The following is a 15,086-nucleotide window of genomic DNA, read 5'->3' as shown; positions in this document are numbered from 1 at the left end:
ACTCTACTAGAGGGAAACGGTTAAATACTGCGCATTCGTACTATGACTGACAAAGCGTAAGGAGAAAAAATTATTACATTTTATGAAATAATAAATCTATTGTGTAAAGTATAAAAAAATTTACCACACATAGAATTTTTTAAACAATCAATAAGTACAGTAAAATTTAGATTTAATCTCTACCTTTGCGATTTTAAATACTTCGGATTTCTAATCCATTTTGATATTTTCTATCCATTTTGAGTTATTGATATCTAATAAATGACGAGAGGTAAGACAAATAAATATTGCCAAATTAATAAGATTTTAAATATACGAATATATCTGGTAGCTCTTTAATTTTTCACAACTTTACATGTTTTTGTATAAAAGTTGGCTAATCAGTTCCCTGTTTAAGCAATCTAATTAGCTGGCTTCGTAACTTTAAAAAAAACATTAAAAAATTATATTAGCCCAATAAATTCTAAATTGGTAAGCTAAAGTGACCAAAAATATATTGAAATTAATTATAAAATGCATTTTTACTTCTATGTAAAATGATGAAATAAGTGTGATTTTTTAGGAATCAATGTCTTAGTTTTTGGGGAAAATTAACACTAGAATTCATTATCATTTTGCATTTGAAGCACAAAAAATTTCTGTTCACAGCATTTCTTTGGGTTTATGTTTTCTTGCTTTTTTGCTTTTTTTCTTTATTTCAGAACTGTCCGTTTGAAAATGATTAATAAGATTTCTTATCATTTTTTTTTAAATTTCGCATTTCTATAAAATTATTTACAATATTTAATCATTTATTGTATTTAGATTTGTTAGAAGAGTAAAAAAAAAAAAGATAAGTAAATGAGTTGGGGACAACAAAATTTCATAGTTCTAGGTAGTTAGGAGGAAAAAACTTATGTTTAGCAAATTAGTATGGAAATTATCAAAATCCGTAATTTTTATTACCGTAATATTTATACCGTCATTTTGGTCATAACATCGTAATAATTATGGATAAATCTAAATTGTTTGGTCTATTGTATATATGAAATGCTAATTCACTTTCAACTTTTGACATGGAAATAAGGACAGTTTTTTTTAAAAAAAAAAAAAAAAACTTTTTTTTTCTTTTACATTTTCCTTTTTCCTACTATAGTCTAAAAAAACATTTAAGGAAATTAAAGAAAAAATTTGAAACTATTTAAAGTTTTGAAGAAAAAAAATTAAAAACTGCACAAGTTATGAGCATTTTAAGTAGTTTTTTTCATGCTGCGCATGCGCAGAAAAATTTAAAAAAAATTTCGTAATAATTACTTTTATCATTTTTTTCAAATAAATAAAAAAATATATATTATTCTAATATTATAAAAATTTATTAAGTTTGAAGCAATTTTCTAAGTAGTTCGTGTACTTTTTAAAAGAAAGCCCAAAATTATCAGGGATTATCCGCAAATGTCATTTTGTAGCATTGCAAATTACATAATACAAATCACAGGGTTCCCACTCTTTTATCAAAGCAAAAATTAAGCACTTTTAAGGACTTTTATCAAAAAAATTAAGGACTTTTTTTCCTAGAAATTAAGGACCTTAAAAATGGCATAATGATTATTTATCATCAAAAAAACGTCATAGATTAATAATAGATTAAAAAAATGGAAGAGCTTTTCTTCAACTTAGTCATCCTTTAAAAAAAACTAAATAAAGAAATGTTTAATACAAATAATCTGTATTTAGTTAAAATTAAATTGCATTTAATCACCTCACGTAAAAATATATAAAGAATATAAAGAAAAACTCAAAGAATTCAGATTAAACATTAAGATTTTCTATTTTAAAAATAGAAAGAAATTGTGTAAACAGATAGAAATTTAAAATTAAGATGGTAAATTCATTAAATTAATAAAAATATTATTTTGAGTGACTAATACTAAACAAAGACAAAAAGAAACTAACAAAACTAAATTTTAAACTAAGTAAAACCTAATTATAATAAGCTAAAGATTTATTAAAATCACAAAATATAAATAATTTAATGATTAAAATCAGAATATATTTAGTACCTAACAATCAGGAAAGAATAAATAAATAAACTACAAGGAAAACTTATTAATTAAAATTAAGAACAGAGAAACAGAAATTATAGTTAAAATAAGTGCTAACATAAATATTGAAACACAGGACAAGGCAGCATGTAATGTTAAATTGAAATAAAAATGAAAAAATTACATAACTAAAAATTAAAATGAAATAATTCATTAAGTACAAAATTTATTGCAAATGAAGGGGAAAAAACAACAAAACGTAGTGGAATCAGAAACATCATTTATAAAAATAGATAAAAAAATCTTTATAGAATAGTCTGCTTCTTTTAGTTATAAAAAATTGTATGCTTACACTGATAAGCAATACTGCACTTCTGAGGAATTCGAATTTATTCAATTTAAAAGTATTGTATCTTGTATAGATATTAAAGGAACTAAAATAATAGACGATAAAAAAAATTGTTCGTAATAATTAAAGTATTGTTTGAAATTATAAAACAATAATTTGTCAAATAAATCAAAGCTAATGAAAATTGGATGCAAATATGGATTATATATATATATATATATATATATATATATATATATATATATATATATATTATTACTGTTATTATAAAATAGGGAATAATTAATAGTGATTTGGTCGAATAATCAAATATGTGGCCTAATAAAACGGCCGCCTACCCAGTGATCAAACAACATTTTTAAAAAATCCTCAAGAATTATTATTGTTTATGTAAAATAGGCCTGAGCAATTTAAGAAATTTTATATTGTGATAGATCGTCAGTCAGACATCGCAATTTAACATGTTTGAAATTTATCAATCAGAAATCTTTAAATCAATCAAAAATAAATCGATAACAATAGAAAATGTTAATTCTAAAAAAAAATTGCTTCTATAACATCAATAGCATTGCTTAATTTTTCAATTAAAATAAAGATGGTTTGACTTAAGACTGTCTTAAAGATTGACTTGCCTTAAAGTAAAAACAAACACAAGCTTTATTTTTTCTTAAAATTTAAGTTTAATTTTTTAAAATTAATTTTTTTAAAAATTAAAAATTTCTTAGATTTTTTAAAAATAATAATAAAAGTAAAAAAAATATTTTACATGCATTACAAATTAAAAAAAAAAGAAAAATAAATGTCCACTTAAATAAAACGTTGCTAGGCTTTTGTTAATTACTTATTTAAAATAATAAAGTTGTATTGACTAATGGTCAAATGGTTTTAATGTAAGTTTATTTATTTATGTATTATTATTTTCCTTTTCGAAAATGAAATAGACTAAAGATTTAACTTAAATGTTTAAAAATCATACTCACTACCTGATAAATTATTAAACAAACATGTATTAAAGGAATTTAAAAAAAAATAAAGAAATTCATATTTAAGAGCACTATTGTCAAATTATTGAAAAGCGTTAAAACACTGCTTAACTTTTTATTTAATTTCAAAAAGATTTAGCCATTTTAACTAACAGCCAAATTAAAAAGAAAAAACGCAAACTCTGTTTCAATTTCCTCAAAAATAAAAGCAAATTAATTAAATGTAGGCTTTGTTTTAATTTTTTTAAACTAAAAGCGACTGAAGATTTATTGGTTTAAAAACTAATCAAATTATCATATTTAAAAAACTAAACTCAGTGGTGCGACAGCCCATAGAGGGCCAAGGCCTACTGTGCCCATCTCAGTTTTCTTAACCTTGGGCTCAGAGGTGCAACGTGAAAAAATAAATTTTTAAAAAAATTAACTTTTTATGATAAAATATAAATTACTTAAATACAAAATATATAAAATATTAAATTGTATCACTTTTAAAAAAAATCAATAATCTTTTTTTTAAATTCATGATTTCATTTCAGTATATTAAGTTCAGAACGAAGATTTAAGATAACAGCGATCGCGCAACGATCGCCAAGTAACAGTAGGTCTGCTGAAAATAATTGACAACGCTAAATCCAAACAGAAAAAAAAGTGACGAAATAATGTGCAACATTGCTAAGTAGCAAAATTCTCACTGAAAATAATTTACTTAAAACGTTATATCAAGTCGAAAGAAAACGCACAGTGAACGCAAGATAAGTCTCGCTGAAAATAAACTTCAAGAAACGTAAAATCCCAAGGTCAAAAATGGCACATATAGAAACTATGCATCGCGTTCCATATTTCAAAGCTGATCCTCACTCTTCGTTATTCAATATCGGCCTGCCGATATGTGCATTAAGTCGATAATTCGCGATACATCGATTTGAAAATGTCTAAGAAGAGTAGTGCTCGTTAAAATTGCCGCATCGTAACAAAAACAAGAAAAAATTTTTTAAATGGGAATAATTCTTCTAAATTTTTATAAGAAAAATTTAACGTTGAAAATTACACTTTAAATGCTTCAAATCGCCGGATTTTTAGAAAAAATGACAAAAAAGAAGCTCTTTAAAATATGCTATCAAAATAAATTAAAAAAACTTTATTAATCAAAAAAGCAAAAGATTAAACAGAAACTTTTCCTCCCTATTAAAAGAACCCCAGCAAAAGTGAAAGAAGAAAATAAACATTTTACTCTTTTAAAAAAAATAAAGTTTCGATGATAAAACGACGAAAATGACTTTCCTGATAAAAATTATACTTCGCCGAATATTCGTAATAACTCTAATATTAAAAAAAATGAAGTCATTTATAAAATTCAATTTCAGAAGAAAATCTGATACAATGAAAAAATTTACTTAGTCATGTGACGATCACTAGATGCTGATCTATTACTGCTAGATCCATTCCTTATATTTTTCATCAAGTGTCCATAAATTATTAAAAAAACACTTTCCTGGCATTTCAAACAATTTCACATATGAATGAACTATCAAGGCTACTACATGTGCTAAGAGAAGAATTAAATTTCTCGAACCCTATGGATGTAGAAGGTCGATGCAGGTCTTCAGCTGATGAAGTACATAGGTACTGTTTAAAAATAAGTCAAGACCTCTACTCACATACAGTATCACGCTCTCCTCTCCCTACACTAAATTTTTTTTCCAGAGTGATCCAGAAAGAATATTTTAATGAAAAAATTAATATTAAAAGTGAAAAAAAAAAAATACGAACATGTTTTTTCCCCACTTGCTTGTAACCCCTACCCTCCCACGCATTCAAAATGTTGTACCCTCGATGCAGGGTCTCATTCTAGGCGAAAGACGTACTTTTTAACTGTGAATATTTTCTTAAGATAAAAAGATTTTTCTAACCAACTAGTGATACTAGAAATTAAGGACTTTTAAGGACCGTGAATCAAAATTAAGTACTTTTAAGGGCCCTTAATTTTCAAAATAAAAACTAAGCAGTTTTTAATGACTTTTAAGGACCGTGGGAACCCTGAATCATGATACAAAACATACAAAATGAAATTTGTAGAAAACCCTCTATCGTTTTGAGCTTTTTTTTAAAAAAAAAAATGCAAAAACTACTTAGTAAAGTGCTTAAAACTTTTTAAATTTTTACAATGAGAAAATCAAACTTTTTTCATTAGTTGCCAATTACAATTCACTACAAAATTATGAAAATTTAATTTTTTTTGCGCATGAGCAATATAAAGAGATACTTTGAATACTCATATCTTGCGCAGTTAATAATTTTTTTTCAAATTTAAAAACAATAATTTTGTAATTCATTTTAAAATGCTCCGAAATCTAATATAATCTCATTAAATTCGGGTTCAATGATCCCAAACGAATGGGACTTTAAATTTATACACAAAAATAAAAGAGGTAATGATTTGGTTCTTTTTTCTGGTATTTTTTCCGAAAGTTTTTACGCATATATATCCGATACATTACTTTGAATTATAGTTTGTGAGTATACAAAATAATACATTAAATACAGACAATGAAACTTTTGACCACATAATTGTTCAACTTCAAAGAATTGTATATATATTTTTTTCTTCAAAATTAAATATTTTTTAAACTAATTTTTTCATTAAATTCCATTATTAAATACTATCAAATACTCAGTCTTTAAAATTAATACTTTAAAAAAAAAATTTTTTTTTTATTTTATAGACAATAACTAAAACTTACCTTTATGGTCTAACAGCTAACTACTTCAAAAAAAATTTATAATATTTTTTAAATTTTTAGTATGTCCTTTAATGTAATGTTTGGAGTTCAGATAAGAAAAATTAAATATTCTATGAATTCACAAATGATCAATCAAATGTTTTATCACGAAAAATATGAATTAAACAACTGAGCAAAAAACATCCATATTTTTCACTACATATGCATTTTTGTTTATTTTTATCAGTAAGATTTATTTTCGCTTTTTTCTTTTTGTTTATAGAGTATGTATACATGGTAAGAACTTTAAATAAATAGGAAATAGTAAGTTTTGAATTAATGTAACATTTAAAAGAAATTAGAATTTTCTCCAGTTAATTCCAATTGATTTATTTATTTATTTAAATAATTAAAAACGTTAATTTTGTTTATCCAACAAATTTCTGCCATGTAGCTTTCATATAAACAATAGATTTTGAAATTTTATATTTACTGAAATGTGCTAATTTTAAATTTAGAGGCATTACTTAATATTAATTAAAATGCTTCCATTTGAAAAAAAGTAAATTATTAATTTTTATCACTATTTCTATAATAAGTCAACAAAATTTTTATTTGTGTATTGAAAGCAGAAAAATAATGTATTACATACTTAAAATTTTCAACTTGATCATATTAAATAATTAACTAAAAACAATATCAGAAGTAACATCTATACAGTCTCTGATATTAAACCGAACACATATGTTAATTATGACATTTGTCCCGCTTTTTATTTATCATTAAAAAACAATTTATTATCTGATCACATTAAATTTAAATATTGAATCCAAAATACAATTTAAAAGTGTTTCGAACGTAAAAAGAGCTCCATTCTGGAGGAACTGTTTGTTAAAAGCGTCTAAAGATATACACATCATTTTTCTTTCGATGCGACAAGAAAATCAATAAATTACAAAGATTTTAATATAAATATTAGTAAAGGGGAATTATTTAGCAAATAAAATATATCGTGAATAAAAAGTATATTAAAATTCTTCATTACCTCTATCATGGGAATAGCCAAACACGAAAAATCACCTTCTTAAGCACAGCGCGCACACCGTTCTATAAATTGTTCATCACATGATGATTTCATTTCATTTTCGCCTTCCTACACTCTTACCCCCCTACACTCGATAACCAATCAAATAGTAGGACGACTCTAAGAAAATTTGCATTAGCACAAATGTTCGCAGAGCAAAATGAAAACTCTTCCTTTCTTTGAAGGGTTGCTTTAAGTTCATTTTTTCGACATCAATGTAAGGAAATTGCCAAGTCAATGGCAGGAAAGAGAATAGAAATTTTCAACATGACATTTTTAATTGAATTATTTAAAAATCCTCGTTCTTTTTAAAATGAATGATATTTATTGTTTCACATGCAGGTTTGTTGTGTGCTCATTACGAAATACAACTTTCATTTTATGTAGAAAAGTAGAATTTTGCAAAATTCTCATTTGCCTCATTTCTTTCCATTCATTCTCCAAACTGGTGTAACGTTTAGAAAGCGGGGAAAGAAGTGGAAATACTGTGATGATTGAACTAAAAAGTGTTTGTTTGTGCAGTATGGTGAGATGAGCTATTGTGACAAAGGAGAGTCACTTTTTATTCCGTCCTAATGTCAGCAAGGATATGAATTTTTCGCAGCTAGATGACAATCAGAAAACTGCATTCTGCATGATGAACATGAAATTGTCAATCAATAAAATGGATGGAATGATATTTCGTCTAACCAATAAACGGGGGAGGGGACTTTATAGCTATTAATAGGTTCTAGTCAATTTTCTAGTTATGTTATCTGTAATGAAGTGAATCTAAATGAAGTGAAAAATTTAAATACCTCCATAAAGTTCGGTTCTTCATTACTGAAAAAGAGAAGCAGAGGGGGGAACCCAAAGAAGTTTTTGCCCCGAGCCCCAATTAGGCGAAGTCGTGCCCTGTATACGGATCCCGGGACACATTTTATTGAGGGCTAAAAACAGATAGAGTCACAAAGTTTTAGAAACCCTTTTTTCAAAACTGTAGTTTATAAAGCTTATAAACAAATTCTCGGCAAATTTTTTTTCATAAAAATTATTTTAAAAACACTATATTTTAGCAATGAAGTAGGAAATAGCTCTCAGGAGACCTTGGGATCCCTGTCTAAGCTTTCACTGTAAAAATTTTTGGATTAAACTAAGGAAAAAAGCATGGGTGCCGGTATAACTAAAAACGATTCTCCAATGAGGAAAAAACATAAAAACCTGTTTCATTGCTACGAATTTCAAAAAAGGATTTTTTTTGTCCCGTTTATTATTCAAAACGTCAAAATAGGGCACAAATAAGGGAAATTTAGTATTTGTGATTTTTCTGACAAGCGGTTATCAATTTAGAGACTGGGACATATATGTCCCGGCCGTACTTAATGGTGGGATACATATGTCCCACCCGTAGTGATCGACTAACAACAAGCACATCTGTCAAATTTATTATATGGACTTTTTTTGCATGGTATGATACGGGGTGAAGCTATCTTTGCAATAACCAAAAATTAAACATTGGACAACACATATTTGTTCTTTTTTCAATGTTCATTAGAGAAAATATGAATGGACATAACAATCCCAATGAAGAATACGAGTAGGATATATCTGCCCTAATGAAGAATACTAGTGGGATACATCTGTCCCAGCGCAAAATCACATTGCTATTTCATGCAAGAAACTCTTTAGCGCCATCTAGGGGATATTTGACACTTGATTCGACTCTACGACAGGGACATATTACAATGAGTTTTAAAGTGCTTTTCACCCCATTAGTAATTTTTAAACATTTGTTGGGACAAATGAGTCCCGTTAGTAGCCAAAGGGTTAAAGTTCGTGGGTGTTTTAAATAATTACCTTTAAACTACACTCAATAATTGGAAAAAAGTATGGTCGAAACTTTCAGAAGCTGGTAAAATTTACCATGTTCCTGACTCTATGTCAACACCAAAGAGTTCAATAATTTTTACCGAAGCGCTACGAATGATTTTGACAATTAATAATAAAATATGGTTTTACAATGTATGATAAAATAAGATACATCCGGTAAAATTTGATAATTTTATCACGATACTTAGAGAATGGCATAAAAACCATTTATTCGGTTAAATTTACTTTTCAGTTTTGCATATTTTAATAAATGTGTAGTAGTAAAATCTTTAAGTTTGAAAACCAGAATTTCCGGTAAATCATTACCCTATGAGCGGAAAAATTACCAAATGAATGGTTTAAATAGCTTACATTTTGGTTTTTATTACCAGAATAGCGTTTTTTCCTTACTAGAAATGTCGTTACTAAATTACTTAATGTACATTACATAACTTAATTTTACGATTGTGATAGTGTGTTTGTTTTCCTCCTTGCTGAAATATTATTTTGCTAATTCTAATCTGTAATCTTTTATCATTTTTTAAATAAGGAATCTGAGAATATACAAGTAGGAATTTTGAGAAAGAGTGATAATTCATTAATAGTAAACATGATTAATGAAGTTCTTTTTTCGATAATGAAAGTAGTAAGAAATCTAATTCACACTCTATTGACCACAATGAAACATACTTGATAAAACGTATTACAAATATTTGAACAAGCGTAGAACTTTGGTATTAACGGGTGTGACGTATGGGTGTGGCAGAAGTCGAATTCTTCGCCTTAGATGGCACCTTAATGGCCAACGACAACAACATTAATTAAGGAAAGAAAAACATATTTTAATGAGGTAGTAGCGACCGGGACAAAATTGCCAAAATCTTTTTTTAAAAATAGTATTTGACAAAAAACTATTTACGCGTAATATTTTTTAAATAAACCTTTCGAAGAATGATCAATTATAAAATATAAAACAAACTTACTTATAAAATGGAGAAGTAATAAAGACGCATGAAAATATTTTTTCCTCTAAGCTAATTTAGATGCAACAAGTTAAGCTTTAATTCTGAAAATTTATCAGATTTCACCGTAATGCGAAGAATAAGGAGTAATGCTAATTATTTATTCATATTTTATTCAAACAGCTGCCTCCCAGTGACCAATTTAATTATACATTTATCATGAGGAACAACAAAGATAACTTATTCTGATTGAATGTGAAAATATAAATAAAAACAAGGAAGAAAATACTGTAGTCTTGAGATGCTAGTTTGTTAGTTAATTCATCGATACAATCATGTTGTTGGACATCATCAATCTACATGACCCCCTCCTCTGGCTCACAATAGGCTGTTGAGCCTTCCGCTTAAACATTAAAAAAAAACACATATATTGAGCATTTTATTTTATTTTATAACCGTCGTTGAACAGCCGACTCAATTTTCAACTTCGTAGCCTTGTAATTTTGAACTCGATCCAGAAGACAAGGAAACTCCTGGATCAAGTATTGGGAGAAATGTTGCCTCCGCGGAGGACTTTTTGATAGAGCTGACCCGTATTTGCGTTACACGGAGAGGAGGACAACGAAAACCACTCACGGTTAACCTGATGGCAAGAGGACTCTAACCTATGTTCTATCTACCACTGAGGATATTTCACGTCAGCACTGTGGTCGGTGCAGGCCGGATGTGGAATTCGTATCGACTGGGATTCAAACCCGGTTCATTGGAAGGCGAACGCTCTATCCCCTGAGTCATCACATTTCATATTGAGCATTTGTTATAATATTGATGCCTAGAGGTTTGAAAAAATTTTCTTGGGAGAAAAAAAAATTCTGTAAAGTTAAGTAAGAATTTAGAAGATGCCACTTTGTCCAATTATAGATATAATCTAATTTGCCAACATAACACTGTAAAAAATTTCGAATTAAATTACGATAAAAAGTATTGACCGTCTGGGTGCATTATCTGTAAAATCATGCTCACTCTAAAATCCATTTTAGCAGTAAATTTTTATACCGTAATTTTTAAAGAAAATTTTATACCGTAATTTATTATTTGTCAGATATTTCCCTCACTTGAATATTAATTTACAATCCCTTTTGTAAATACTTTCGTTTATTTCTGATTTAGAAAACTTTCTACAAATATATATTAATGAGGCGATAATTTCCGAACACTTTTTTTAGAAGCTGTTTTTAAATATTGAGTTAAATTATTATATCAAATTCAAGTATAAAATTGATTGATAATTATTTTTCATTTTTAAAATAAAGCAAAACACATTTGTTATCCTGAAATATACCTTTGGGAAACAATTATTATTATTATTATTATTTTTAACATTTTTGAAGCCCTATTTACGTATTTACCAGTCCTTTTTAAATCTATTTTTAAATCATTTTTATTTTACGTTTAGAACTTTAACAGACTCTATTAAAATCATTAAAATTGATTTTGAATGGTTTTTAGCGAAAAAATCTATTGCTTCGAAGCGTTGGTTTCGCCAAACTAATAAAAAAAAAAGATTCTGTCATAAATATGGAAAACGAAAAAAAAATCGAATCTGTTGATTTTAAAAAAGAGAAAACAAAAAAGAAAAACTTCCTACCCTCACCTTTCACAAATTAAAAAAGTTGGCATGCAGCCAAAGAAGTTCTTAACTATGAATTTGAAAACAATAACTTGATATTTAAACTCAAATTTTAATTCAATCTTTTTTAGACGTTTTCAGTTTTATTATTTCTTTCTTTTATCCATAACGTGTTACAAAATCAATATAACTTGTGTTCGAAGCTTGAAGAATATAGATGATAATTTTAAAGAAAGATAACACTTTCTTGGTATAGGGGGATTTAAAGGAGTCTGGAAAAAAAAAGGCTTAAAAGATCATTCACTGCATTTGAAATGAATTATAATTTTTAGCACTTTTCCATCAATATGGGTTAAAAATGTTTCAAAATCGCCATGTTTGGAGAGAAGGGAAGAGGTAATATCACATACAACACCACACACTTTGGTTAAAATAAAAATATTTAAAATTATTTAATATTTTTGAAATTATTTAATAAATTTATTCTAATTTTATTATTAAATATATTTATACTTTATTTTTATCTCTTATACCAAAGTAAGGGCTTGTCTATATTCAGATCACAAATGTGATTAAAGAATTTAAAATTAAAAAATGAAATTTGAGATGTGATCTGAAACATGTGTTTTGTTTTCGAAGTGCTAGCATTCATTTGTGTAGTATCATGCATCAAAGTAAGTGGAATAATTGGAAATGGGATACTTTGTGGTAAATGGAGTCAAAAATTTTGAAAAAAAAAGTTTAAATTAAAGTTATTCATTTATGGACGTCCCCGCAGCAAAAAGCTCTTTAACAACCAGTTTCCAAGTATCATAAAGTGCAAGAAATTATCGGAAAACTTTCCAAAATAAAATTCGTCAATATCTTTTAACAATATAATAATATAATGAGTGAAAGGTTCTTGTATATTTTATATTAAATTACATATATATATATATATATATATATATATATATATATATATATATATATATATATATATATATATATATATAGTATATAGTATATATATAGTATATAGTATATATATATATATATATATATATATATATATATATATATATATATATATATATATATATATATATATATATATATATATATATATATATATATATATATATATAGTATATATATATATATATATATATATATATAGTATATAGTATATATATATATATATATAGTATATATATATATATATATATATATATATATATATATATATATATATATATATAGTATATATATATATATATATATATATATATATATATATATATATATATATATATATATATATATATATATATATATATATATATATATATATATATATATATATGAGTCGTGGTGGTTCGGGAGATAGTGCATTCGCCTCCCAATGATGCGACCGGAATTTAAATCCTAACGATGACCCGTCGAAACGAATTTCACAATCGGCTGTCGCCGACAACTGTGCTGACTTAAAATAGTCTCAGTGGTAGACTGATCAAGGGTTAAAATCAACTTACCACCAGGCTAATCGAGAAAAATTTTCGTGGTTTTCTTCTGCATGTCACGAAAATGCGGATTGTTCCGACAAAAAAGTCTTCCAAGAACGCAAATTTGTCTCCATACTTGATCCTGAAGTTCCCTTGCCTTCTGGATTGGAATCAAAATTACAAAACAACGGAGTTGAACATTGGTAGTCGTAAATTCAAATTTGGGTCAGCTGTTCAACAACAGTTATAAAATATATATATATATATATACATATATATATATACATATATATATATATATATATAAGTATATATAATAAATATAGATTACTTAAAAGAAAAATTCATATTTTGACTAATGGAGCCACATCGCTCCGGTTCTCAACCTTCTCACTTCATATATAGTCTATGACAAAGCGTACTACTATTTGTACGCCTAGGTCTCATAGTCAGTCTTAGTTATAAGATCTTAGTTAGAGTTTTTGATTGATTGGAATTCAAAAAGTAATAAGCGATAAAATAAACACTATTTTTTTGCATGAGATTTATATTTATTTATGTAGCAATGGGTACTATTAACGTAAAGAAAAGGTTAAATTTCTTGTTTCTAAAAAAACCAGAAAAAGCAAAATTATTTAAAAATAAAAGTTCAATAACGCATATATATTAAAAACGGTTCAGAATTTCTTGAAGAAAATTCTTCATTTTTTCAACTTTAACAATTTTTGCTCTATGTTACAGCTTTCGAAATTGGTATGGTATTTCGATTACTGTATGTTACGGCTCAGTTTTCCATCGATGTAACGTAATTGCGCCAAGTTGTCAATAAGCTTGATTTCGCATGATGATTTCATGAAATTACGCTACCTTTCCCCGTACAATTGGGGATACCAAGGCTTCATATCATCTCCGATGATAATACTCGCTATAAATTCTGTCCCTAGTCAACAAAATTTTAAACACTCACAAATTCCATCAGGCAGAACTCCTCAGAAAGTATCCTGTAAATTAGTCTATCCTGACAGACTGCGACATTGTGAAAAATTTTGGGGGTTTGTTTGGTTATGCACAACAATTCTAAGGACTTCAATAACATATATCTATTGCGTGTTCTTGATTACGTGATATTTGATATAATGATAACATGTATAGCCTGGTTGGTAGGGCACTGGGTTCATGTCCAAGAGTTCGTGGGTTCGATCCCAGGCCGACCGAAGACTCCAAGCGCAGAAAGGGGTGACTGATGCACGTTAATTCTGTCGAGTCTCAAAATTCTTCATGTTCCTATAGCAAAGAAATAGCTCTGGGGGTACTGGTCCAGGAGTTTCCTTGTCTGCGGGATTGCTTCAAATTTACAAGACTACGGAGTTAAACATTAGTAGTCTTAAACCCAAAATTAGATCGACTGTTAAACGAAGATGTATACAGAAGAAAGCAATGCATAAAACTGAAATCAAGAATAGGTTACATTAAATGTTGTTAAAAAGAACTTTTTAACTAATGTGCTATCATTTTTGCTTCAATATCGATTATAACGAAACCTGTGCAAACTATATTTAATGACAAGGACAGAAAAAAACATTTTCTAAAAATAGCTTATAACTATGTTATACCTAGCCTTTTCACTAGATATTAATATCGAAGTTCTCTTTCCGACAAAAGAAATATGAAAAATTAGTAAATTGTCAGCCAAAGTAACCCCTTAAAATGCAACAATTGATAATAAGACAAGAAAACAATGCATGAAACCGTAAAAGACAGTAGGATCCTTTAAACATAGGCTATACAATTTTTTTTTATCCCAACTATTCAGAATACTCTACAGCAATGTTCCCCAACCCCCGGTTCGCGGACCGGTACTGGTCCGTGGATCAAATGGTACCGGGCCAACCATTAAATAGAAACTGAATTTAAATTCCTAGGTATATAACTCAAATTAAAAATATTTGTGCTCGATTGAAAAAAGGGGCCCCGAAGGTAGTGGCGTAAATGTTTTAATGTTTTA

The 15,086-nt window shown here is 27.4% G+C and overlaps 1 long non-coding RNA gene across 1 annotated transcript in view; it reads right to left on the bottom strand.

Moving 5' to 3' along the window:
• LOC147809996 (uncharacterized) overlaps window positions 1–15,086 on the bottom strand; it is a 47,574-nt gene that overhangs the window by 1,062 nt on the left and 31,426 nt on the right. The gene's annotated exons all lie outside the window — the stretch shown is intronic.

Source organism: Parasteatoda tepidariorum, chromosome 5, assembly GCF_982258835.1.
Source record: "Parasteatoda tepidariorum strain Cologne lab strain chromosome 5, Ptep-v5.0, whole genome shotgun sequence".
In the NCBI taxonomy this organism is placed as follows: Eukaryota; Metazoa; Arthropoda; class Arachnida; order Araneae; family Theridiidae; genus Parasteatoda; species Parasteatoda tepidariorum.
This window is presented reverse-complemented; position numbering and strand designations above follow the sequence as displayed.